The following is a 24,030-nucleotide window of genomic DNA, read 5'->3' on the forward strand; positions in this document are numbered from 1 at the left end:
GGGGAACAGTGCCAGCACTTAAAACGGGGCTCAGCAGTTAGAACAGTGCTTGGCACATAATAAGCACTTAACAAATATCATTATCATTATTACTACTTCCCGGCCGACGACTTGACCGGTTTCCCCGGAAGAGGCCGGAAATCAAACTCGGCCCTCCAGGCGAGTCCAGTGAGCGGCAGAGCGGCGGTGATGGTGGTTCCCGGGAAATCCGACGTCCTCGCACCCCTCCCGGCGAGTGTGGTGGTTTTTCGGTAAAATCGCCGTAAATTCCCGCCTCTGGCCGAGTTCGGCGGATCGCAGAGCGCCGGACTGGGCGCTCGAGACGGTACGGGCCGACAGAATGAACCGACGCTTTCCCCGAGCTGACGACCTAAATGGGGAGATGGACGTTCATGTGAATGTATCGGTCATTTATAATATATAATTTAAAGATTTGGCGATGAGTGATGTGGGGGCGGGGTGGATAGCAATAGCCCAAACTGCCCAGATCCCCCCATTTCCTCTACTCCCGCTCCCTTGTGTCTCACACTTGGATTTGCTCCCTTTATTCACCTCCCCTCTCAGCCCCAAAGCACTTACGTTCATCTCCTGCAGGAATTGATTATATTGATGACCATCTCCGCCTCTAGACTGTAAACTTATTGTTGTACTGTACTTTCCCAAGCGCTTAGTATGGTGCTCTGTGCACAATAAATGCTTCATATCTGAATGAATGACGAGGTTATGTCCAGGGAGGCTCAATCAGCTGCACGGCAATTCACGGGGAGCACTGGGATTAATATTTCCCAAACAGCTCTACTGCCACATGGTATACTCAGGGATGATGCTAAAGGAAGATTGGACTCCAAGCAGAAGCTGGGGAGAACAGCACAGATGCAACAAATCCAAAACCCAAAGACCACCTCAAAGAAGTACAGTGAAACCCGAACCAAAACCAAAACAAAACAAAAAACCAAAAAAGAAACTTCTTTGGATTTTTTCTTTTGGTTTTGTACAGAATCTGTTAAGCGCTTACTGTGTGCCGGGCACTGTACTAAGTGCAGGGGTAGAACAAAGATAATCAGGTTAGACACAGACCATTTATATGTTGCCAACTTGTACTTCCCAAGCGCTTAGTACAATGCTCGGCACACAGTAAGCGCTCAATAAATACGATTGATTGATTTCCCACATAGGGCTCACAGTCTTAATCCCGACGATACAGATGACATAACTAAGGCTCAGAGGAGGTAAGTGATGTGCCCAAGGTCACACAGCTGTCACCAGGCAGAGCAGGGATTAGAACCCAGGTCCTTCTGACCTGACAGAAGTTTCAGCCCTAGGCCTGTGTGTCCACTCAAATAGCTTAAGGGCTTGATTTACTCAATCAATCAATCAATCAATCAATCAATCGTATTTATTGAGCACTTACTGTGTGCAGAGCACTGTACTAAGCGCTTGGGAAGTACAAGTTGGCAACATATAGAGATAGTCCCTACCCAACAGTGGGCTCACAGTCTAAAAGGGGGAGACAGAGAACAAAACCAAACATACTAACAAAATAAAATAAATAGAATAGATATGTACAGGTAAAATAAATAGAGTAATAAATATGTACAAACATATATACATATATACAGGTGCTGTGGGAAAGGGAAGGAGGTAAGATGGGGGGATGGAGAGGGGATACTCAAGACAATTCCGGCTATTGGATGGACTCAGATCAATTAACCACTCGATTTACTCAAGACAACTTGGTTACAAAATGAAACTACTCTCCCATGCTAATCAAGAGCCCTGGCCCTGCTTATCAGCGGTATCGGATCACTTAGAACAAAGCAAGTCCGGAAAAGGCCTGCAGGGCTTACTGCTTTCTATTCTAAAAGTATTTCTTTTGTATTCTAGTCTTCTGATAATGTGAACGCTGTACCAACGGTGTTGAAGGAAACTCTGGATTCAATCAATCAATCGTATTTATTGAGCGGTTACTGTGTGCAGAGCACTGTACTAAGCGCTTGGGAAGTACAAGTTGGCAACATATACAGTCCCTACCCAACAGTGGGCTCACAGTCTAAAAGGGGGAGACAGAGAACAAAACCAAACATACTAAGAAAATAAAATAAATAGAATAGATATGTACAAGTAAAATAAATAAATAGAGTAATAAATATGTACAAGCATATATACATATATACAGGATTGCTCTTCCTCCCTTCGAGGCCCTACTGAGAGCTCACCTCCTCCAGGAGGCCTTCCCAGACTGAGCCCCTTCCTTCCTCTCCCCCTTGTCCCCCTCTCCATCCCCCCATCTTACCTCCTTCCCTTCCCCACAGCACCTGTATATATGTATATATGTTTGTACATATTTATTACTCTATTTATTTATTTATTTATTTTACTTGTACATATCTATTCTATTTATTTTATTTTGTTAGTATGTTTGGTTTTGTTCTCTGTCTCCCCCTTTTAGACTGTGAACCCACTGTTGGGTAGGGACTGTCTCTAGATGTTGCCAATTTGTACTTCCCAAGCGCTTAGTACAGTGCTCTGCACATAGTAAGCGCTCAATAAATACGATTGATGATGATGATGATTGAGGGACCGAGGGAATTCTGCCACTCAACCAGCACGCCCTGCTAGCACTCACAGAAATAAACTTGTCTCTGACATACCCTTTAAACACAATGTGGAGTTTGTGAATTTTTTCTTCCACATAGGCATGATCCCTGCCTTCAAGATAGCTTAAAAATCTATTAGGAGTGACAAGACATTAGTTTTCCTCCTGTAATAAAATCTATTAGGCGTGACAAGACATAGTTTTCCTCCCTTAATAATAACCATGACCACGGTAATAATTGTGCTATAGGCTAAACGTTCACGATGTGCCAAGCACTGTACTAAGCCTTGGGACAGCCACAAGATAGCCAGGTCAGACACAGTCTGCCACAGAAGGCGGTCCAAGTTACAGGAAGGCAGAGAACGGGAAAGAGAAACTGAGGGAAGTGAAATGCCTTGCCCAAGATCACGGAGCGCTTGAATCCCCATTTTGCAGATGAGGAAACAGAGGCACAGAGAAGTTAGGTGACTTGCCCAAGGTTACAAACTAGGCAAGTGAGTGCTTACTGCGTGCAGAGCACTGTATTGAGCATGAAGAAGACTAATAATAATAATAATAATGATGATGGCATTTGTTAAGCACTTACTATGTGCAAAGCACTGTTCTAAGCGCTGGGGGTGATACAAGATGATCAGGTTGTCCCACGTGGGACTCACAATCTTAATCCCCATTTTACTGATGAGGTAACTGAGGCTCAGAGAAGTTAGTTGACTTGCCCAAGGTCGCACAGCAGACATGTGGCAGAGTCAGGATTCGAACCCATGATCTCGGACTCCCAAGCCCGCGCTCTTTCCACTGAGCCACGCTATGTAAGCAAGAGTAGAATATAACAGAGTTGGTAGACACACTCCCTGCCCCAAACAAGTTTACAGGCTAGAGGAGGAGACAGACATTAATATAAATCACTCATTTACTCATTGTACATTCATTCATTAATTCAATCATATTTATTGAGTGCTTACTGTGTGCAGAGCACTATACTAAGCCCTTGGTAGGGGACAATACGACAGCTCTCTAGATTGTAAGCTGATTGTGGGCAAGGAATGTGTCTGTTTATTGTTGAATTGTACTTCCCCAAGCGCTTAGTACAGTGCTCTGCATGCAGTAAGTGCTCAATAAATACAATTGAATGAATGAACAATTAACACAAACACATTCCCTGCCCAAAATGAGCTTACAGTCGGCAGGGGGGTAGAGGGGGAGAGAGAGATAGACATCAATACAAATAAATACATTCCAGATAATAATTATAATAATAGCATTTATTAAGCGCTTACTATGTGCAAAGCACTGTTCTAAGCGCTGGGGAGGTTAAAAGGTGATCAGGTTGTCCCACGGTGGGCTCACAGGCTTAATCCCCATTTGACAGATGAGGTAACTGAGGCCCAGAGAAGTGAAGTGACTTGCCCAAAGTTACACAGCTGACAAGTGGCGAAACCAGGATTTGAACCCATGACCTCTGACTCCAAAGCCCGTACTGTTTCCACTGAGCCACTCTGCTTCTCTGCTGTAGCCAAGCAATGTCCTCCCAGTTATTTAGGGAATAAAAAGGAGAATGATGTTTGACTTTTCCTAGGTCTCTCCCTGTAATTCATTCATTCATTCATTCATCCGTATTTATTGAGCACTTACTGTGTGCAGAGCACTGTACTAAGCGCTTGGGAAGTACAAGTGGGCGACATATAGAGACGGCCCCGACCCAATAGCGGGCTCACAGTCTAGAAGGGGGAGACAGAGAACAGAACAAGACATATTAGCAAATTAACAAAATAAAATAAATAGAATAAATATGTACAAATAAAATAAATAAATAAATAATGAAAGAGAACCAAGAAAGGTTTGCACATTTCAGGGGCCCCCTTTTAGACTGTGAGCCCACTGTTGGGTAGGGACTGTCTCTATATGTTGCCAACTTGGACTTCTCAAGCGATTAATACAGTTCACTTCTCTGTGCCTCAGTTACCTCATCTGCAAAATGGGGATTACGACTGTGAGCCCCAAATGGGACAACCTGATTAACTTTTATCTAGAACAATGGTTGGCACATAGTAAGCACTTAATAATAATGATGATGGCATTTATTAAGCACTTACTATGTGCAAAGCACTGCTCTAAGTGCTGAGGAGGTTACAAGTTGATCAGGTTGCCCCATGGGAGGCTCACAGTCTTAATCCCCATTTTACAGATGAGGTAACTCAACAAATACCATCATCATTATATTATATTATATATTATATTATATTATAATATTATATTATTATAATACTATTATATTATTATGGCTTTGGAGTCAGATGTCATGGGTTCAAATCCCGGTCCACCAACTGTCAGCTGTGTGACTTTGGGCAAGTCACTTAACCTCTCTGTGCCTCAGTTACCTCATCTGTAAAATGAGGATTGAAACTGTGAGCCCCCCATGGGACAACCTGATCACCTTGTAACCTCCCCAGCGCTTAGAACAGTGCTTTGCACATAGTAAGCGCTTAACAAATACCATTATTATTATTATTATTATTATCATATGCTGCTCTGCACAGAGTCCTTCCCTGTCTAAGCCCCTCCTTTCCTCTTCTCCTACTCCCTGCTGCTTCACCCTGACTTGCTCCCTTTATTCATCCCCCTCCCAGCCCCAAGCATTTATGTCCATATCTGTTATTTGTTTATTTATATTAATGTCTTTCTCCCCCCTCTAGACAGTAAGCTCATTGTGGGCAAGGAATATTTCTGTCTAGAGAAGCAACATGGCTCAGTGGAAAGAGCCCGGGCTTTGGAGTCAGAGGTCATGGGTTCAAATCCCGGCTCTGCCAATTATCAGGTGTTTAACTTTGGGCAAGTCACTTCACTTCTCTGTGCCTCAGTTGCCTCAGCTGTAAAATGGGGATTAAGACTGTGAGCCCCCCATGGGACAATCTAATCACCTTATAACCTCCCCAGCGATCAGAACAGTGCTTTGCACATAGTAAGTGCCTAATAAATGCCATCGTTATTATTATTGTACTCTCCCAAGAGCTTGGTACAGTGCTCTGCACACAGTAAGCACTCAATAAATACAACTGAATGATGGAATGAATGAACGAAAGCAGACAATCATTAAATACTATTGAGTGAAAGCTTGGAGAGAAAAAAAAGTCAATGACTTTTAGACAAGCAGTGTGGCCTAGTGGACAGAATATGGGCCTGAGAGTAAGAAGGACCTGGGTTCTAGTCCTGGCTCTGCCATTTGTCCTCTGGTGACACTAGGAAAACCACTTAAGTTCTCTGTACCTCAGTTATCTCAGCCAGAAAATGGGGATTAAGACTGTGAGCCCCATGTGGGACAGGGACTGTGTCCAATTTGACTAGCTTGTATCTCCCCCAAAATGCATTACCTGGCACACAATAAGGACTTAACATAAACCAATTTTAAAAAATGCACTTGGATTTTCTCCCCTTTATTCACCCCTCCCTCAGCCCCACACCACTTATATATCTACACTTTATTGATTTATATTCATGTCTGTCTCCCCCTCTTGACTGTAAGACTGCGGTCAGGGAACATGCCTTATAATAATAATAATAATAATAATGATGGCATTTGTTAAGCCCTTACTATGTGCCAAGCACTGTTCTAAGCAGTGGGGAGGGGATACAAGGTCATCAGGTTGTCCCACATGGGGCTCCCAGTCTTCATCCCCATTTTCCAGATGAGGTCACTGAGGTCCAGAGAAGTGAACTTGCCCAAAGTCACACAGCTGACAAGTGGTGGAGGCGGGATTTGAACCCATGACCTCTGACTCCAAAGCCCGGGCTCTTTCCACTCAGCCACGCTGCTTCTCTAAATTTTAGTGTTCTCTCCCAAGTGCTTAGTTAAGTGCTTTATGCACGGTAAGCGCTTAATCTAGAGGGAAAGACAGACGTTAATATAGTAAATGACAGATATGGACATAAGCATTCTGGAGCTGGGAGGGGGGATGAATAAAGGGAGCAAGTCAGGGAGACGCAGACGGGAGTGGGAGAAGAGGAAAGGAGGGTTAGACAGGGAAGGCCTCCCAAACTCATAATACAGTGCTCTGCACACATTAAGCGTTCAGTAAATACGAATGACTACTCTGATTAACAAATGGTTGTTGGACTGCTTGACAACTTGGTTAGTTACACGAAATACAAAGCGCCTCAGGTGATATTTAACACCCATTCCTTCTCTCCACTGTCCCTTAGGTTTCAAGTGAGTTCCTTCCGAACAGATTTTCACACTGGGAACAGTTGGATACCAACAGGACCAAATCATGCTATTCATTCACCCAGTCAGTCGGATATATTGAGCACTTATTATGTGCAGAGCACTGTAGTAAGCACTTGGGAGAATACAACAGAATAATAGACAGACACATACCTTGCTCAGAATGAACCAGGGAGCTATCCCGGAACTTGAGCCCCATTTGACTTGACTGGTGACTTTTTCCCAAAAGCCGTGGAGAAGCAGTCTGGCCTGGTGGCTAGAGCTTAGGCCTGAAAGTCAGAGGACCTGGATTCTAATCTCGGGTCTGCCACTTGTCTGCTGTGTGACCTTGGGCAAGTCACCTCACTTCTCTGGGCCTCAATTACCTCTTCTGTAAAATGGGGATGAAGATTGTGAGCCCCATGCGGCACAGGGACTGTGCCCAGCCTGATTAACTTGTATCTACCCCACCGCTTAGAACAGTGCTTGAAACAGAGTAAGTGCTTAACGAATGTCATTTAAAAGGAAAAAGGGGGGGGGGGGCAGAAGGGGGGAGACAGACGTCAAAACAAGTCTACAGGCATCAATATAAAGATAGAATTATAGATATATACATATATTCATAAGTGCTATGGGTGGGGAAGGGGGGACTAACAAAGGGAGTGAGTTGTGACGCAGAAGGGAGGGAGAGCTGAGGAAATGGGGGGCTTAGTCTGGTAGTATAATGCTCTGCACACAGTAAGTGCTTAATAAATATGATTGACTAACTGACTGTCCAATCTGATTAACCTGTATTAATTCATTCATTCAATCGTATTTATTGAGCTCTTACTGTGTGCAGACCACTGTACTAAGCGCTTGGGAAGTACAAGTTGGCAACATATAGAAGACAGTCGCTACCCAACAGCGGGCTCACAGTCTGTATCTACTCCAGTGCTTAGAAAAGTGCTTGACATATAGTAAGCATGGAAGAAATGTCATTTAAAAGAAATTTTTAAAAAGGGAGAGGAAGCCAGGCTGAAGAGGAACTGAGCTCCATTCCTAGTCTGGCCAACAACCCTGGGGTTAGAGGGAGGAAGGGGAATACTGTACCGGGAGTCAGAAGGACCTGGCTTCTAATTCCAGCTCTGCCCCTGGTCTGCTGGGTGACCTTGGGTAAGTCACTTCACTTCTCTGGGCCTCAGTTACCTCATCTGTAAAACAGGAAGAAATCGTTAACGTCTATTTATAATTTAAACTCCCGGGTTATTTTACTGGGGTAATTCTTGGCTGATTTCTGTTGAGGTGATCTAGGAGTATAATAAAACCTCTGAATGATAAGTAAAGACTTACAAGTCTACCCATAGAATCACCAGCAAGACGTTAGTACAATCACTCATCCTATCCCGACTGGATGACTGCATCAGCCTCCTTGCTGACCTCCCAGCCTCCTTGCTGACCTCCCGGCCTCCTGTCTCTCCTTACTCCAGTCTATCATTTATTCCGCTGCCTGGATTATCTTTCTACAGAAACGCTCTGGGCATGTCACTCCCCTCCTCAAAAATCTCCAGTGGTTGCCCATCAACCTTCGTATCAAGCAAAAACTCCTCACTATTGGCTTCAAAGCTCTCCATCCCCTCGCCCCCTCCTTCCTCACCTCCCTTCTCTCCTTCTCCAGCCCAGCCCGCACCCTCCGCTCCTCTGCTGCTAACCCCCTCACTGGGCCCCACTGTTGGGTAGGGACTGTCTCTATATGTTGCCAACTTGTACTTCCCAAGCGCTTAGTACAGTGCTCTGCACACAGTAAGCGCTCAATAAATATGATTGATTGATTGATTGATTGATTGATTGAGCCTCGTTCTCGCCTGTCCCGCCATCAATCCCTGGCCCACGTCCTACCTCTGGCCCGGAATGCCCTCCCTCCACACATCTGCCAATCATTCTTCCCCCCTTCAAAGCCCTACTGAAGGCTCACCTCCTCCAAGAGGCCTTCCCAGACTAAGCCCCCCATTTCCTCAGCTCTCCCTCCCTTCTGCATCACGACTCACTCCCTTTGTTAGTCCCCCCTTCCCCGCCCATAGCACTTATGAATATATGTATATATCTATAATTCTATATATTGATGCCTGTAGACTTGTTTAGACGTCTGTCTCCCCCCTTCTAGACTGTAAGCCCGGTGTGACAGGGATTGTCTCTCTTTCTTGCTGTATTGTACTTTCCAAGCGCTTAGTACATTGCTCTGCACACAGTAAGTGCTCAATAAATACGACTGAATGAATGAATGACTGAATCCAACACATGGCCTTGTGGAAGGAATGCAGGGCTGGAAGTCAGAGGCTCTGGGTTTTAATCCCGGTTTCACTGGCTTGCTGTGTGGCCTTGAGCAAGTCATCATCATCAATCGTATTTATTGAGCGCTTACTGTGTGCGGAGCACTGTACTAAGCACATACTTCTAAGCGCGTTTCTAAGCGCTGTACTGTCACTTTACTTCTCTGTGCCTCAGTACTTCCATCTGTAAAATGGGGATTAAGACTGTGAACCCCACGTGGGACAGGGACTGTGTCCAACTTGATGAGCTTGTATCTACCCTGGGGGCTTTGAACAGTGCTTGATCGTAGTAAGTGCTTAACAAGTGCCATCAACATCACCTCACTTAGCTCCCTCATCTGTAAAGCAGGGAGTCAATACTTGTCAATCAATCAATCAATCAATCGTATTTATTGGGCACTTACTGTGTGCAGAGCACTGTACTAAGCGCTTGGGAAGTACAAGTCAGCAACACATAGAGACAGTCCCTACCCAACAGCGGGCTCACAGTCTAGAAGGGGGAGACAGACAACAAAACCAAACATTGAGCACTTACTGTGTGCAGAGCACTGTACTAAGCGCTTGGGATGCCCAAGTCGGCAACATATAGAGACGGTCATTCATTCATTCATTTAATCCGTTTTCTCTCCTGCTTAGGCTGTGGGACAAGCACCGTATCCATCTGATTCTCAGAATATTCAGTTTAATGAGGCAGGCAGGCTTCCAGATTAAATCAATCTAGGGAAGATGCTTTTAGGTTTGGTGGTTTTTACCTTTCAGGCTATTTTTATAGTTTTATGGTGCTGATTTCGCAAAGGGAGAAAAGAAGGAAAGAGGGAGGAATGGAAGGAGAGGAGAAAGACTGTGAGGAGAGGAGGCAAAGAAAGGTTTTATTGTCCTACCTCCTCAAACTCTCCTGCTAATAATGGGGTCAGCAGACCTTAAGACCACTCAGGCATCTTTCAGGAACCAAGGATCGATGGGTTAAAGGATCGAGAAGCAGCGTGGCTCAGTGGAAAAGAGTCTGGGCTTTGGACTCTTTTGGTCATCAATCAATCAATCAATCGTATTTATTGAGCGCTTACTGTGTGCAGAGTACTGTACTAAGCGCTTGGGAAGTACAAGTTGGCAACATATAGAGACAGTCCCTACCCAATAATGGGCTCATGGGTTCAAATCCTGACTCCACCAATTGTCAGCTGTGTGACTTTGGGCAAGTCACTTCACTTCTCTGGGCCTCAGTTACCTCATCTGGAAAATGGGGATTACGACTGTGAGCCCCATGTGGGACAACCTGATGAACTTGTACCCCTCCAGCGCTTTGAACAGTTTTTGGCACACAGTAAGCGCTTAACAAATGCCATCATCATCATCATTATTATTATTATAAAGGCTGTCGGCCCTGTTTCTTCATTCACTTTGCTAATTCTGGGCCCAGGGATCAAAAGGTCATGGGTTCTAAGCCCGGCTCTCCCTCTTGTCTGTTGTGTAAACTTGGGCAAGTCACTTCACTTCGCTGGGCCTCAATTACCTCATCTATAAAATGGAGACTGGGACTGTGAGCCCCATGTGGGACAGGGACGGCGTCCAACCCGATTTGCCTCTATCCACCCCCGTGCTTAGTACAGTATCTGGAGCAATAAATACCATCATCGTCATCATTAGGTGCCAAGCGCTGTTCTAAGTGCTGGGGTGGATAGAAGCTAATCAGGTTGGATGCAGTCCCTGTCCCAAATGGGGCTCGCAGTCTTTCTCCTCATTTTACAGATAAGGGAACAGAAGCGTAGAGGAAGTGAAATGACCTGCTCAAGGTCACACAGCAGATAAATGGTGGAGCTGGAATTAGAACCCAGGTCCTTCTGACTCCCAGGACCACTTCTCCAGTGACCTCACACTCATTCACTCACTCACTCACTCTACTACAAGCTGGGGAAGGGATAGAGGGAGGAAAAGCCACTGCCCTTGACTGGAGTCGGTGAAATTAGTCCTGGTGGGCTTCCTGGAGGAGGTGGGTGTGCACAGTTTTTCAATCAATCAATCAATCGTATTTATTGAGTGCTTACTGTGTGCAGAGCACTGTACTAAGCGCTTGGGAAGTACAAGTTGGCAACATATAGAGACGGTCCCTACCCAACAGTGGGCTCACAGTCTAAAAGGGGGAGACAGAGAACAAAACCAAACATACTAACAAAATAAAATAAATAGAATAGATATGAGCAGGTACAATAAATAGAGTAATAAATATGTACAAACATATATACATAAATACAGGTGCTGTGGTGAAGGGAAGGGCAAGGTTTAGTAGTGAAGAGCGGGTTGGGTCCTCGTCAGAAATAAAAGAGAAGCAGTGTGGCCTCATGGAAAGAGCTCAGGCCTGAGAATCAGGAGGGCCTTGTTTCTAATCCCGGCTCTGCGACTTGTCTGCTGTGTGACCTTGGACAAGTCACTCACTTCTCTGGGCTTCAGTTCCCTCATCTGTAAAATGGGGATTAAGAGACTGTGAGCCCCACGTGGGACAGGCACTTCGTCCAACCTGATTTGCTTGTATCCACCCCAGCACTTAGTACAGTGCCTGGCACACAGTAAGTGCTTAACAAATACCAGAATTATCTAATGCCAGCTCTGCCACTTGTCCGCGGTGTGACCTTGGAACTTGAAACAAGCCACTTCACTTCTCTGGGCCTCAGTTCCCTCATCTGGAAAATGGGGATTGAGACTGTGAGCCCCATGTGGGACAGGGACTGTGTCCAACCCAACTGTACCCACCCCAATGCTTAATACAGTGCTAGACACACAGTAAGCATTCATTTTATTTATTTTATTTTGTTAGTATTTTTGGTTTTGTTCCCTGTCTCCCCCTTTTAGACTGTGAGCCCACTGTTGGGTAGGGACTGTCTCTATATGTTGCCAACTTGTATTTCCCAAGCGCTTAGTACAGTGTTCTGTACACAGTAAGCACTCAATAAATACGATTGATGATGATGATTTATTGAGCACTAACTGTGTATAGAGCACTGTACTAAGCGCTTGGGAAGTACAAGTTGGCAACATATAGAGACGGTCCCTACCCAACAGCGGGCTCACAGTCTAGAAGCACTTAACAAACATGTACATATTTGTACATATATATATATATACACACACACACACATACATGTATATATAAGGTACATGTTTTGTATGTTACTATGTTTTGTTTTGTTGTCTTCCCCTTCTAGTCTGTGAGCCCGTTGTTGGGTAGGGACCGTCTCTAGACGTTGCCAGCTTTTACTTCCCAAGCACTTAATACAGTGCTCTGCACACAGTAAGCGCTCAATAAATATGATTGAATGAATGAATGAGCATATAGCTGTAATTTTATTTATTTGTTTTGATGTCTGTCTCACCCCTCTAGACTGTGAGTTCATTGAAGGCAGGGAATTTGTCTGTTTATTGCATTGTTCTTTCCCAAGCGCTTAGTACAGTGCTCTCCACATAGTAAAAGCTCAATAAATACGATTGATTGATTCACTCCTGGCACTGCTCTGAACTCAGTCTTTTAACAGTGTTCTCCCCTTTTTTTATGCTATTTGCAAGCACTGACTATGTGCCAGGCATTGTACTAGGCGCTGAGATAGATACAAGATCATCAGGTTGGACACAGTCCCTGTCCCACAGGGAGCTCACGGTCTTCAACCCCATTTTCCAGATGAGGTAACTGAAGCCCAGAGAAGTGAAGTGATTTGCCTAAGGTCATCATCATCATCAATCGTATTTATTGAGCGCTTACTGTGTGCACAGCACTGTACTAAGCGCTTGGGAAGTACAAGTTGGCAACATATAGAGACAGCGGAGAAGTGGAGGAGCCGGAATTAGAACCCATGACCTTCCAACTCCCAGGCCTGGGCTCCATATAGTATGTCATGAACAGAAGCATAATTCAGGGGGCTGTTCAAAGGAAATATTTCCTTACCAGGTCGTGACGATTGACTAAAGGCTTGTCTTATGCTGTCAAGCCATAGCGAAGCCATGGACGCATCTCTCCCAGAACACCCCGCTCTCCGCCTGCAGTCGTTCCGGTAGCGGATCCTTACGGTTTTCTTGGGAAAAATACGGATCCGGTTGACCGTCCTTCCCCGCGGTCCACTCGAGTGTCCGCCCTCGACTCTCTCCCGGGCCGCTGCTGCCCAGCACGGGTGAGTTCAGACTTGTAGCCGATTGCCTTCCACTCGCTAGCCACTGCCCAAGCTAGGAACGGAATGGGTAGGCCTCTGCTTGACTCTCCCTCCCGTAGCCGAGACCGTAGAGGACTGGAAACTCTCCGGGTGCGCCCCTGAAAGGGGCCCGAAGACCCCACCAGAGAGTTATTTCATCTCGGCCTCAGTTGGCCCTCCAGAGATAAGGAGAAAGTAGGACTTTGTGCTGTTTACCAGGCATTTCCTGATACAGTGCTCCGCAAAGGGCTACCAATTTACAACTCCATCTCTGGATTCGGTGCCGGCCAGGACGAAGGACTTTGACACTATTTGGGGCACCTGAAACGCAGTTTACTGCACAGACCTACAAGGCTACGTGGCCTAATGGATAACATACGGGCCTAGGAGGCAGAAGGACCTGGGTTCTAATCCCGGCTCTGCCACTTGCCTTCCGGGTGACCTTGGGCAAGTCGCTGCACTTCTCTGTGCCTCGGTTCCCTCATCTGTAAAATGGACTGAGATTAGAACCCACGACCTCTGACTCACAAGCCCGGGCTCTTCCCACTAAGACACAGTGCTTCTCTGTGTTGTATATATGTTTGTATGTATTTATTACTCTATTTATTGATTTATTTTACTTGTACATATTTATTCTATTTCTCTGTGCTTCTGTGTTGTATATATGTTTGTATGTATTTATTACTCTATTTATTGATTTATTTTACTTGTACATATTTATTCTATTTAGTTTATTCTGTTAATATGTTTTGTTTTGTTCTCTTTCTCCCCCTTCTAGACTGTGAGCCCACTGTTGGGTAGGGACCATCTCTATATGCTGCCAACTTGTACTTCCCAAGTGCTTAGTACAGTGCTCTGCACACAGTAGGCGCTCAATAAATACAATTGAAGGAAGGAAGGACTGTGAGCCCCACGTGGGACATGGACTGTGTCCAACCTGATTACCTTTTATCTACCTCCAGCGCTTAGCAAAGTTTCTGGCACATTGTAAGGGCGTGACAAAAAATACCATTTTTTTTTTAAAAAAAAGAAGGCAAGGAAGAGTCTAAGCATGGGGACCATTACTTTAAGACATTTATTATTATTGATGATATTACTAACTGTGACACTATGCGTCAAGCCCTGAATTAAGCACTGGGGTAGATACCGAGATGATGAGTTCCCACATGAGGCTCACAGTCTTAGTAGGAGACAGACCAGGTATTGAATCCCCATTTTGCAGATGAGGGAACTGAGGCCCAGAGAAGTGATTTAACTAAGGTTACCCATCAAACGAGTGGTGGAGTCCAGATTAGAAATCAGGTCCTCTCATTCCCAGGCCCACGCTCTTTCCAGGAGCCCACGCTGTTTTAGGAAAAAGAACCTAAATTTGTTTATTGGCTCAAATCCCAGCACTGCTGTGGGCCCTGGATTATATTTCATTCTGAAGGCAATTTCTCCAATCACTCTTCCCCCTTCAAAGCCCTACTGAAGGCGCACCTCCTCCAGGACGCCTTCCCAGACTAAGCCCCCTTTAGAGAAGCAGTGTGGCTCAGTGGAAAGAGCCCGGGCTTTGGGGTCGGAGGTCATGGGTTCAAATCCTAGCTCCGCCAATTGTCAGCTGTGTGACTTTGGGCAAGTCACTTCACTTCTCTGTGCCCCAGTTCCCTCATCTGTAAAATGGGGATTAAGACTGAACCCCCTGTGGGACAACCTGATTACCTTACCTTCCCAGCGCTTCGAACAGTGATAATAGTAAGCGTTTAATAAATGCCATCATTATTATTATTTCCTCACCTCCCCCTCCCTTTCGCATCACTTCAACTCGCTCCCTTTGCTCTCCCGGCCTTTCCCGCCCACTGCGCTTTTGTATATGTGTATATATCTATAATTCTGTTTATATTGATGCCTGTTGACTAGTTTTGATGCCTGTCCCCCCACCCTCTAGACTTGTAAGCCCGTTGTGGGTAGGATTTGTCTGTCTCTATTGCTGTATTGTCCTTTCCAAGTGCTTTGCACAGTGCTCTGCACACAGTAAGAGCTCAATAAATACGATTGAATGAATGATTTGGGGAATCAGAGGGAGAACCTATTAAATTCACCCCCCTCACTCCACACCACGTTCTAAGACACAGAAGGATGTCCATTTCCTGGCCACCTCCACATCAAAGAACTCACCAGTGGCTTTAAAGCAGTCCACCACCTTGCCCTCTCCTGCCTCACCTGGCTTCTCTCCTTCTCCAACCCAGCCCACAAACTTCACTCCTCTAATGCCAAATTTCTCACTGTGTCCCGATCTCATCTTCACCCACGTCCCACCTCCGGCCTGGAACGCCCTTCCTCCTCATATCCAACAGAAAATGACTTTCCCCTGCTTCAAAGCCTTACTGAAGGCCTGTCTCCTCCAAGAGGCCTTCCCTTCTGCGTCGCCCTGACTTGCTCCCTTTGTTCATCCCCACACCACTTATGTACATATCTGTGATTTCTTTATTTACTTACATGTATTAACGTTTGTCTCCCCCTCCAGACTGTGAGCTTGTTATGTGATGGGAATGTGTTTGTTATTGATGATGATGGTATTTGTTGAACGCTTACCTGATGGTACTGGACTCTCCCGAGAGCTTACTACAGTGCTTTGTACACAGTAAGCACTCAATCAATATGATTGAATGAATGGACCTTCTATGAATCCTTAGGATGGGTTAGCTGTACGGTAGGTGGGAAAAAAGAGAACGATACCAAACCAAATATATTTATTTGACTTAGTGGATAGAGCCCGGGCCTGGGAATCAGAAAGTCCTGGGTCAGATCCTGGCTCCGCCCCTCGTCTGCTGGGTGACCTTGGGCAAGTCACTTAACTTCTCTGGGCCTCAGTTACTTCATCGGTAAATCAATCAATCACTCAATTGTATTTACTGAGCGCTTACTGTGTGCAGAGCACTGTACTAAGCGCTTGGGAAGTCCAAGTTGGCACCATATAGAGACAGTCCCTACCCAACAGTGGGCTCACAGTCTAAAAGGGGGAGACAGAGAACAAAACCAAACATATTAACAAAATAAAATAAATAGAATAGATATGTACAAGTAAAATAAATAAATAGAATAATAAATAAATAAATAAATAAATATGTACAAACATATATACATATATACAGGTAAAACGGGGAAGACTGTGAGCCCTGTGTGGGACAGGGACTGTGTCCAAACTGACAACCTCGTATCTACGCCAGCGCTTGGTACAGTGAAAAAAATTCTACCGCCTTTCTGAGGCTTCAAGGAGGAGTGAAAGGTGGTTACCCCTTCCCCCTTCCCAGCCCTACAGCACTTATGTCCATATCTGTAATTTATTTTTTTTTATTAATGTGTTTCCCCCCTCACCGTCCCAGACTATAAGCTCATCGTGGGCAGGGAATGTGTCTGTTTATTGTTGCACTGTACACTCGTAAGTACTTAGTACAGTGCTCCGCACAAAGTCAGAGCTCAATAAATATGACTGAATGAATGAACTGCATTCCTTTCCGGCCAGAAAACGATTCCCAGAACTTGCAAAAGCCCTGGTTATCACACACTCTGCTCACCCGGTCCCCATCCTGGGGAGCAGAGCAGGGATTTGGAGACTGGGAATCACCAAGGAGAAACAAAGCCCGGCCAGGTGAGACACTCGATCCATCGGTCGTATTTATTCATTCAACTGTATTTATTGAGCTGTGCAAAGCACTTTTATTGGGTGCAGAGCGCTGTCCTATGCGCTTGGGAGAGGACAACAGAACAATATAACAGACATATTCCCTGCCCACGACGGGCTCACAGTCTAGAGGAGAAGTGCGGAGGAAGACTGAGTTTTCCAAGTGTTTAAAGGAGGATAACAGGAGGTGGGTGGGAGAAGGGGGCTGCATTCTAGAGTCAGATTATCGGAGTCAGAAGGTCGTGGGTTCTAACCCCGGCTCTGCCACTTATCCGCTGTGTGACCATGAGCAGGTCGCTTCACTTCTCTGGGCCTCAGTGACCTCACCTGGAAAATGGGGAACGAGACCGCAATTTGCTTGTGTCCACCCCAGCGCTTGGTACAGTGCCTGGCACATAGTAAGTGCTTCACATAAAGCCATAATTATAATTATTGTCATTCAATAGTACTTACTGCACACTGACGGTGTGCCCAGCACTGGACTGAGCGCCTGGGAGAGGATGATAGAAGATTGAACAGACACATTCTTCGCCCGTTATCGCCGCCGCTTCCTGCATCTGCTGAGGAGGGGTCTTATCCGACAGGGAGTCAGGGAGATGGGGGGGGAGGGGGTACTTAAAGACGCAGAGGCCGATCACCCTCTAGGAGAGGAACGGGATCTCCTTGGACGTCTTTCGGAAGCCCACAGCCTGGTAGAGCCTCTGGGCCGCGTACTGCACGCAACTGGTATAGAGGAGGACCGCGTCGCAGCCCTGACCCTGAGCAAACTGTAACACGGTGCGGACCAGGGCCTGGGCGATGCCCCGACCCCGGTGATCTTTGCCCAGGGACACGCGGAGCAGCTCTATCTGCTTCCCCTCAGACGGGTCCGGCGGCCACCAGGCCCGCCACGCGTCCGGCCAACTCCGCCACCCAGAAGCCGCAACCGTCCGCCTCCAGGTAGGACCCGCGGATGTCCTTCAGGTGGGTGCGAAGGGCGTTCGCCACGTAGCCCTGCCAGGGTCTTTTCAGGAGCACCCGGACGGCGGCCAGCAGGACGGCCGGAGCCGAGAGGACCAGGGGGATGGGGCCCGTAGCCACGAACAGGGCGAGGGACACCGCCAGGAGGAACAGCCCGGTCCGGGGCAGGGTGGCCACATGCCAGAAGGCAGCAGGAGCATGCTCCATCATTCCACTGGACAACAGGTCCCTCACGGCCTCTCCGTCGCCCTCCCGGAACTGTCGGATGCGGTAGTGGGCCACCATGGGGCTTCCAGTCACGTCTCCTACAGCTGCCCCGGTAGAGACCAGACCCGATTCCCCCGACTCAGATCGGCCGTGTCACGTGGTGCCCCTTCCCCCCTGGGCCCACTATCGTTGTGGGCAGGGAACGTGTCGGCTTATTCTTCTACTGTTATAGTTCCCAAGTGCTTAGTACGGTGCTTTGAATCAATCAATCATATTTATTGAGTGCTTATTGTGTGCACAGCACTGTACTAAGCGCTTGGGAACTACAAGTTGGCAACATATAGAGACAGTCCCTACCCAACAGTGGGCTCACAGTCTAAAAGGGGTAGACAGAGAACAAAACCAAACATACTAACAAAATAAAATAAATAGAATAGATATGTACAAGCAAATAAATAAATAAATAGAGTAATAAATATGTACAGACATATATACATTGAGAACTTAATTAGGGAAGGCCTCTTGGAGGAGCTCTCAATAAATATGATTGGATGAAGGAATACTGACAGGTATGGCTCTGTCCTTCCTGGAACAACGTGACCAGTTGAGCTTTTGGCTCTGCCCTGGACAGGAGGTCCGCCTCTTGTCTGCTTAGGGACCTTGGACAAGTCATTTCATTCTGGGCCTCAGTTACCCCATCTGTAAAAGGGGGGTTGAGACTGTGAGCACCATGAGGGACGGGGATTGTGCCCAACCTGATGAGCTTGATAACTACCTCAGCGCTTAGAACAGTGCCTGTTACTTATAATAATGCCATCTTAATAAATACAATAATAATAATAATGGCATTTATTAAGCACTTACTATGTGCAAAGCACCGTTCTAAGCGCTGGGGAGGTTACAAGGTGATCAGGTTGTCCCATATGGGGCTCACAGTCTTAATCCCCATTTTACAGATGAGGTAACTGAGGCACAGAGAAGTTAAGTGATTTGTCCAAAGTCACACAGCTGACCACTGGCGGAGCGGGGATTTGAACCCATGACCTCAGACTCCAAAGCCTGTGCTCTTTCCATTGAGCCACACTGCTTCTCTAGATTCCAACTGATCTTTATAAGAGGGAGCACCCCTAAAAGGTCACTGGATAACGCCCAACAATGTATTTAAAAGGCACAATCACAAAACAAGAACTAAAGTTTTACTGATTATCTTGGGTTTTCTTCAGTTTACTCTTCTTTATCTGCTAGGGAACAAACCAATCAATCAATAGTATTTGTTGAGCGCTTACTGTGTGCAGAGCACTGTACTAAGCGCTCGGGAAGTACAAGTTGGCAACATATAGAGACGGTCCCTACCCAACAGTGGGCTCACAGTCTAGAAGATCAGCAGAAAAACCTCAAAATCCCAGTTCCCACCAACAAACCTCATTTCTCTCCCCTGCCTCACATTTGTCCCATTTATGAAGCAAAAAATATTGAAGCTCTAATAAGCAGAAATAGGAAAATCTAAAAGTTTTTTTCGACTCCAGACTGAAAGCTCCTTAATGGCAGGGCACGTGTTTGCCAATCTATTGTATTGTACTCCCCCAGGTGCTTAGTACAGCACTCTGCATATAGTAAGTGTTCAATAAATACCTTTGATTGATTTTTAACCAGCATGTGGGGGAAGGGGTGTGGCCTACTGGAAAATACAACCCATCAATCATATTTTGGGTAGGGACCGTCTCTATATGTTGCCAACTTGTACTTCCCAAGCGCTTAGTACAGTGCTCTTGCATACAGTAAGCGCTCAATAAATACGATTGAATGAATTTATTGAGAGCTCACTGTGAGGAGAGCACAAGCCCGGCAGTCAGAGGACTTGGGTTCTAATCTCGGCCCCGCTACTTATCTGCTGTGTGACCTTAGGCAAATCATCTTACATCTCTGCACCTCGGTTCCCTCATCTGCAAAATGGGGATTTAAGACCTGTTTTGAACCATGAACTCCATGTGGGACCTAATTATTACCTCTCTACCCCAGCTTACCACACATCACAGATACCACAACTATTATTAACCAAATTTCTTATTCTGTTCCAGAAATTAGCCTAAACCCATAAAGGAGTTCTGTCGGTCCAAGGAAACATTGGCGTGGTGGACAGAGCCCGGTCCTGGCTGTCAGAAGGACCTGGGTTCTAATACTGGCTCTGCCACATGACACCTATGTGACCTTGGGCAAGTCAACTCACTTCTCTGAGCCTCAGTTACCTCTTCTGGAAAATGGGGATTAAGATTGGGAGCCCCATGTGGGACAGGGACTGGGTCCAATTTGATTAATTTGTATCTACCCCAGAGCTTAGAACTTAGAATAATAGAATAGAATAGAACTTAGAATAGAACTTTAGAGCTTAGAATAATGGTACTTATTAAGCTCTTGCTATGTACCGAGCACATAGCAAACCTTCTCATTTCTCTCGGTATGTGCTCGGTACATAGCAAGAGCTTAATAAGTACCATTATTATTATATTACTACCCTCCTCCGGGGCAAACAGGCGGAATCCCTTTCCACAGGAAGACAGACCTCAGAATAAGCAGAAGCGTGGCCAAGTGGAAAGAACTCGGGCCCAGGAGTCAGAGGACCTGGATTCTAATCCTGGCTCTACCACCAGTCTGCTGTGAGATCTTGTGCAAGTCACTTGCTTTCTCTGTGCCTTGGTCCCCTCATCTGTAAAATGGGGATCAAACAGAAACTCCTTATCCTCAGCTTTAACGCGCTCAATCAACTCGCCCTCTCCTACCTCTCCTCACTGATTTCCTACTATTCATTCATTCATTCAATCGTATTTATTGAGCGCTTACTGAGTGCAGAGCACTGTAGTAAGCGCTTGGGATATACAAGTTGGCACAACCCAGTCTGCACACTTTCCTCCTTTAGCGCTACCCTGCTCATAGCCTCAATCTCAACTATCTTGCCGCCGACCCCCTTCCCACATCCTCCCTCTGGCCTGGAATTCCTTTCCCCTCCATCCAGACCAGACGGCTACTCTCCCCAACATCCAAGGACACATCTCCAAGAGGCCTTCCCCAATTCAGCCCTCTTTTCCCCATCTCAATCTCCCTTTTGGATCATCTCTGAACTTGGACCTGCGACCTTTTTGTTCAGCCTACAAAGAATGTGCCCCCAAGATCCTACCTGGAGGTGAAATAGGACCGATGTCTGGTGTAGGGGGAGGGGAAATAGGGCCGGGTTTGGGTTGAGGGAAGGGGAGAGAGGGAGAGTTGAGGGGACGGAATAGGGCCAGTGTCTGGTGTGGTCCAGGATTATGAACCCATTATTATTAACAACAATAATTATTATTATTTTAACAGTATTTGTTAACCACTTTGTGACAGGCATTGTACTAAGCACTGGGTTGGATACAAGCAAATCAGGTTGGACACAGTCCCTATCCGGCATAGGGCTCACAGTCTTAACCCCCATTTGCTTTTCTTTTAGACTGTGAGCCCACTGTTGGGTAGGGACTGTCTCTATATGTTGCCAACTTGTACTTCCCAAGCGCTTAGTATAGTGCTCTGCACACAGTAAGTGCTCAATAAATACGATTGATTGATTTTCCAGATGAGGGAAATTTGGCCCAGAGACGAAGTGCCTTGCCCAAGGCCACACAGCAGACAAGTGGCGGAGCTGGGATTAGAACCCATGACTTTCTGATCCTAATGCCCGTGCTCTATCCACTACAACCAGCCAACTTTCCATCCCTTCAGGTTCAAAAAGGGTTTGGATAAGGGCTTGGATCTGTAGGGTAACGGTTGGCATGGAGAGGAGAAGGTGGACTTTAGAAATGTGAAGATAAAACCTCCAGGATTTGGTGGTAGGTTGAACATGCAGGTTGAATGAGGGATGAGCCAAGGATGCCAAGGATACAGGCAGGGAGGATGGAGGCATTGTCTACAGTGACAGAAAAGATTTTGGGAGAGGAGCGTTTGGGTGGGAATACGAGGAGTTCTAATTTTGGACGTGTCAAGTTTGAGATGGCGGCGGGACATCCGAGTAGAGACGTCATTCATTCTATTGTATGTATTGAGCACTTGCTGTGAGCAAAGCACTGTACTAAGCGCTTGGGAGAGTGCAATACAACACCAAACAGACCTATTCCCTGCTCACGGTATTGAGGACGAGCTCACGGGAAGGCGGGAGGAAATGCGAGGCAGCATGGCTTAGTGGATAGAGCATGCCTGGGAGTCAGATGGACGTGAGCTGTAATTCCAGCTCTGCCACTTATCTGCTATGTGACCTTGGGCAAGTCACTTTTCTTCTCTGTGCCTCACTGACCTCATCTGTTCAATGGGGAATAAGACGGTGAGCCCCGTGTGGGACCCGAACTGTGTCCAATCTGAGTAGCCTGCCAGAGCTCAGTACAGTGCTGGACACATAGTAAATGCTTAATATATAATATATTAATATACCTGTATATATGTTTGTACGTATTTATTACTCTATTTATTTTACTTGTAAATAAATAAATCTATTCTATTTATTTTATTTTGCTAGTATGTTTGGTTTTGTTCTCTGTCTCCCCCTTTTAGACTGTGAGCCCACTGCTGGGTAGGGACTGTCTCTATATGTTGCCAACTTGTACTTCCCAAGCGCTTAGTACAGTGCTCTGCACACAGTAAGTGCTCAATAAATGCAACTGATTGATCGATTAAAAAATACCAATAAAAAGAGAGAGAGAGAGAGAAACAGACAGACAGACAGACAGACTAGAAAGGTAGATTTGGGAATCATCCACAGAAAGGCGGCGGTTGAAGCATGGATTCAGTGAATACAGCCCAGGCCTGGGAGTCAGAAGGACCTGGGTTCGAATCCCTGCTCCGCCACGTGACTGCTGCTTGGGCAAGTCACTTCACTTCTGTGCCTCAGTGACCCCATCTGTAAAATGGGGATTAAGAGTGTGAGCCCCACGTGGGACAGGGACGGTGTCCAACCTGATTAACTCGAATCCACCCCAGCACTTACAACAGTGCTTGGCACCTATTAGGCGCTTAAGTACCATAATTACTATTACGGTTCCCTCCAGTTCTCGTTTGTACATTCTCTACTCTCTCTGTGCACGGGAGATGGAGACGCTGAATAGTTGTCCTCCTCTTCGTCCCCCCCCCCGACACCCCTACTCCTCCTCTTCCTCTTTCTTCTCCCCTTCTCCTCCTCCTCTTCCATGCCCCAGGGAGAAGTTGCCTCCTGGAAAGATCAAGGGAACGTGCTGAGTGCCAACACTTTGTATCAAAAACGCCCACACAAGCTCTCTCATTCAAAATTTCAGGGCCGAGGGTCACCTGCCATGTTCAACGGGACACTTTGTCTTCATTAATTCATTCAATTGTATTTATTGAGCACTTACCGTGTGTAGAGCACTGTACTAAGCGCTTGGGAAGTACAAGCCTTCACATCTTACGTCTCATTTATTTATCTCTCCCACCTACTAAGCTACGTTTTCTGAGGGCAAGGGGGAGCAGCCGTCTTATGCTTCCGTAATAATAATTAAAAATTGTGGTATTCGTTAAGTGCTTACTGTGTGCCAAGTACTGAGAAGTAGTGCAGCCCAGTGGATAGAGCGCAGGCCTGGGAGTCGGAAGGACCCGGGTTCTAATCACGCTTGTCTGCTCTGTGACCTTGGACACCCCATCTCACCTCTCTGGGCCTCGGTTCCCTCGTCTGAAAAATGAAGATTAAATCTGGGAGTCCCACGTGGGAAAGGGACTGTTTCCAGCCCAGTTAGCTTGTATCTAGTCCAGTGCTTAGTACAGTGTCTGGCCCACAGGTAAGTGCTTAACAAATACTATTAAAAATAATATATTTAAAGAGATATTTCTTTCCTGGGACACCATCTGCTCATAGGAAGAAACAGAAAGCTAAAGCCGAGGCCCTGAGCCACTAAAGAGAA

The 24,030-nt window shown here is 46.2% G+C and overlaps 1 pseudogene; it reads right to left on the bottom strand.

The window, feature by feature from the left end:
• Positions 1–92: 92 nt before the first annotated feature.
• On the bottom strand, positions 93–23,429 carry LOC119927204 (annotated as a pseudogene).
• Positions 23,430–24,030: the final 601 nt, after the last annotated feature.

This window comes from Tachyglossus aculeatus, chromosome 4, assembly GCF_015852505.1.
Source record: "Tachyglossus aculeatus isolate mTacAcu1 chromosome 4, mTacAcu1.pri, whole genome shotgun sequence".
Lineage (NCBI taxonomy): Eukaryota > Metazoa > Chordata > Mammalia > Monotremata > Tachyglossidae > Tachyglossus > Tachyglossus aculeatus.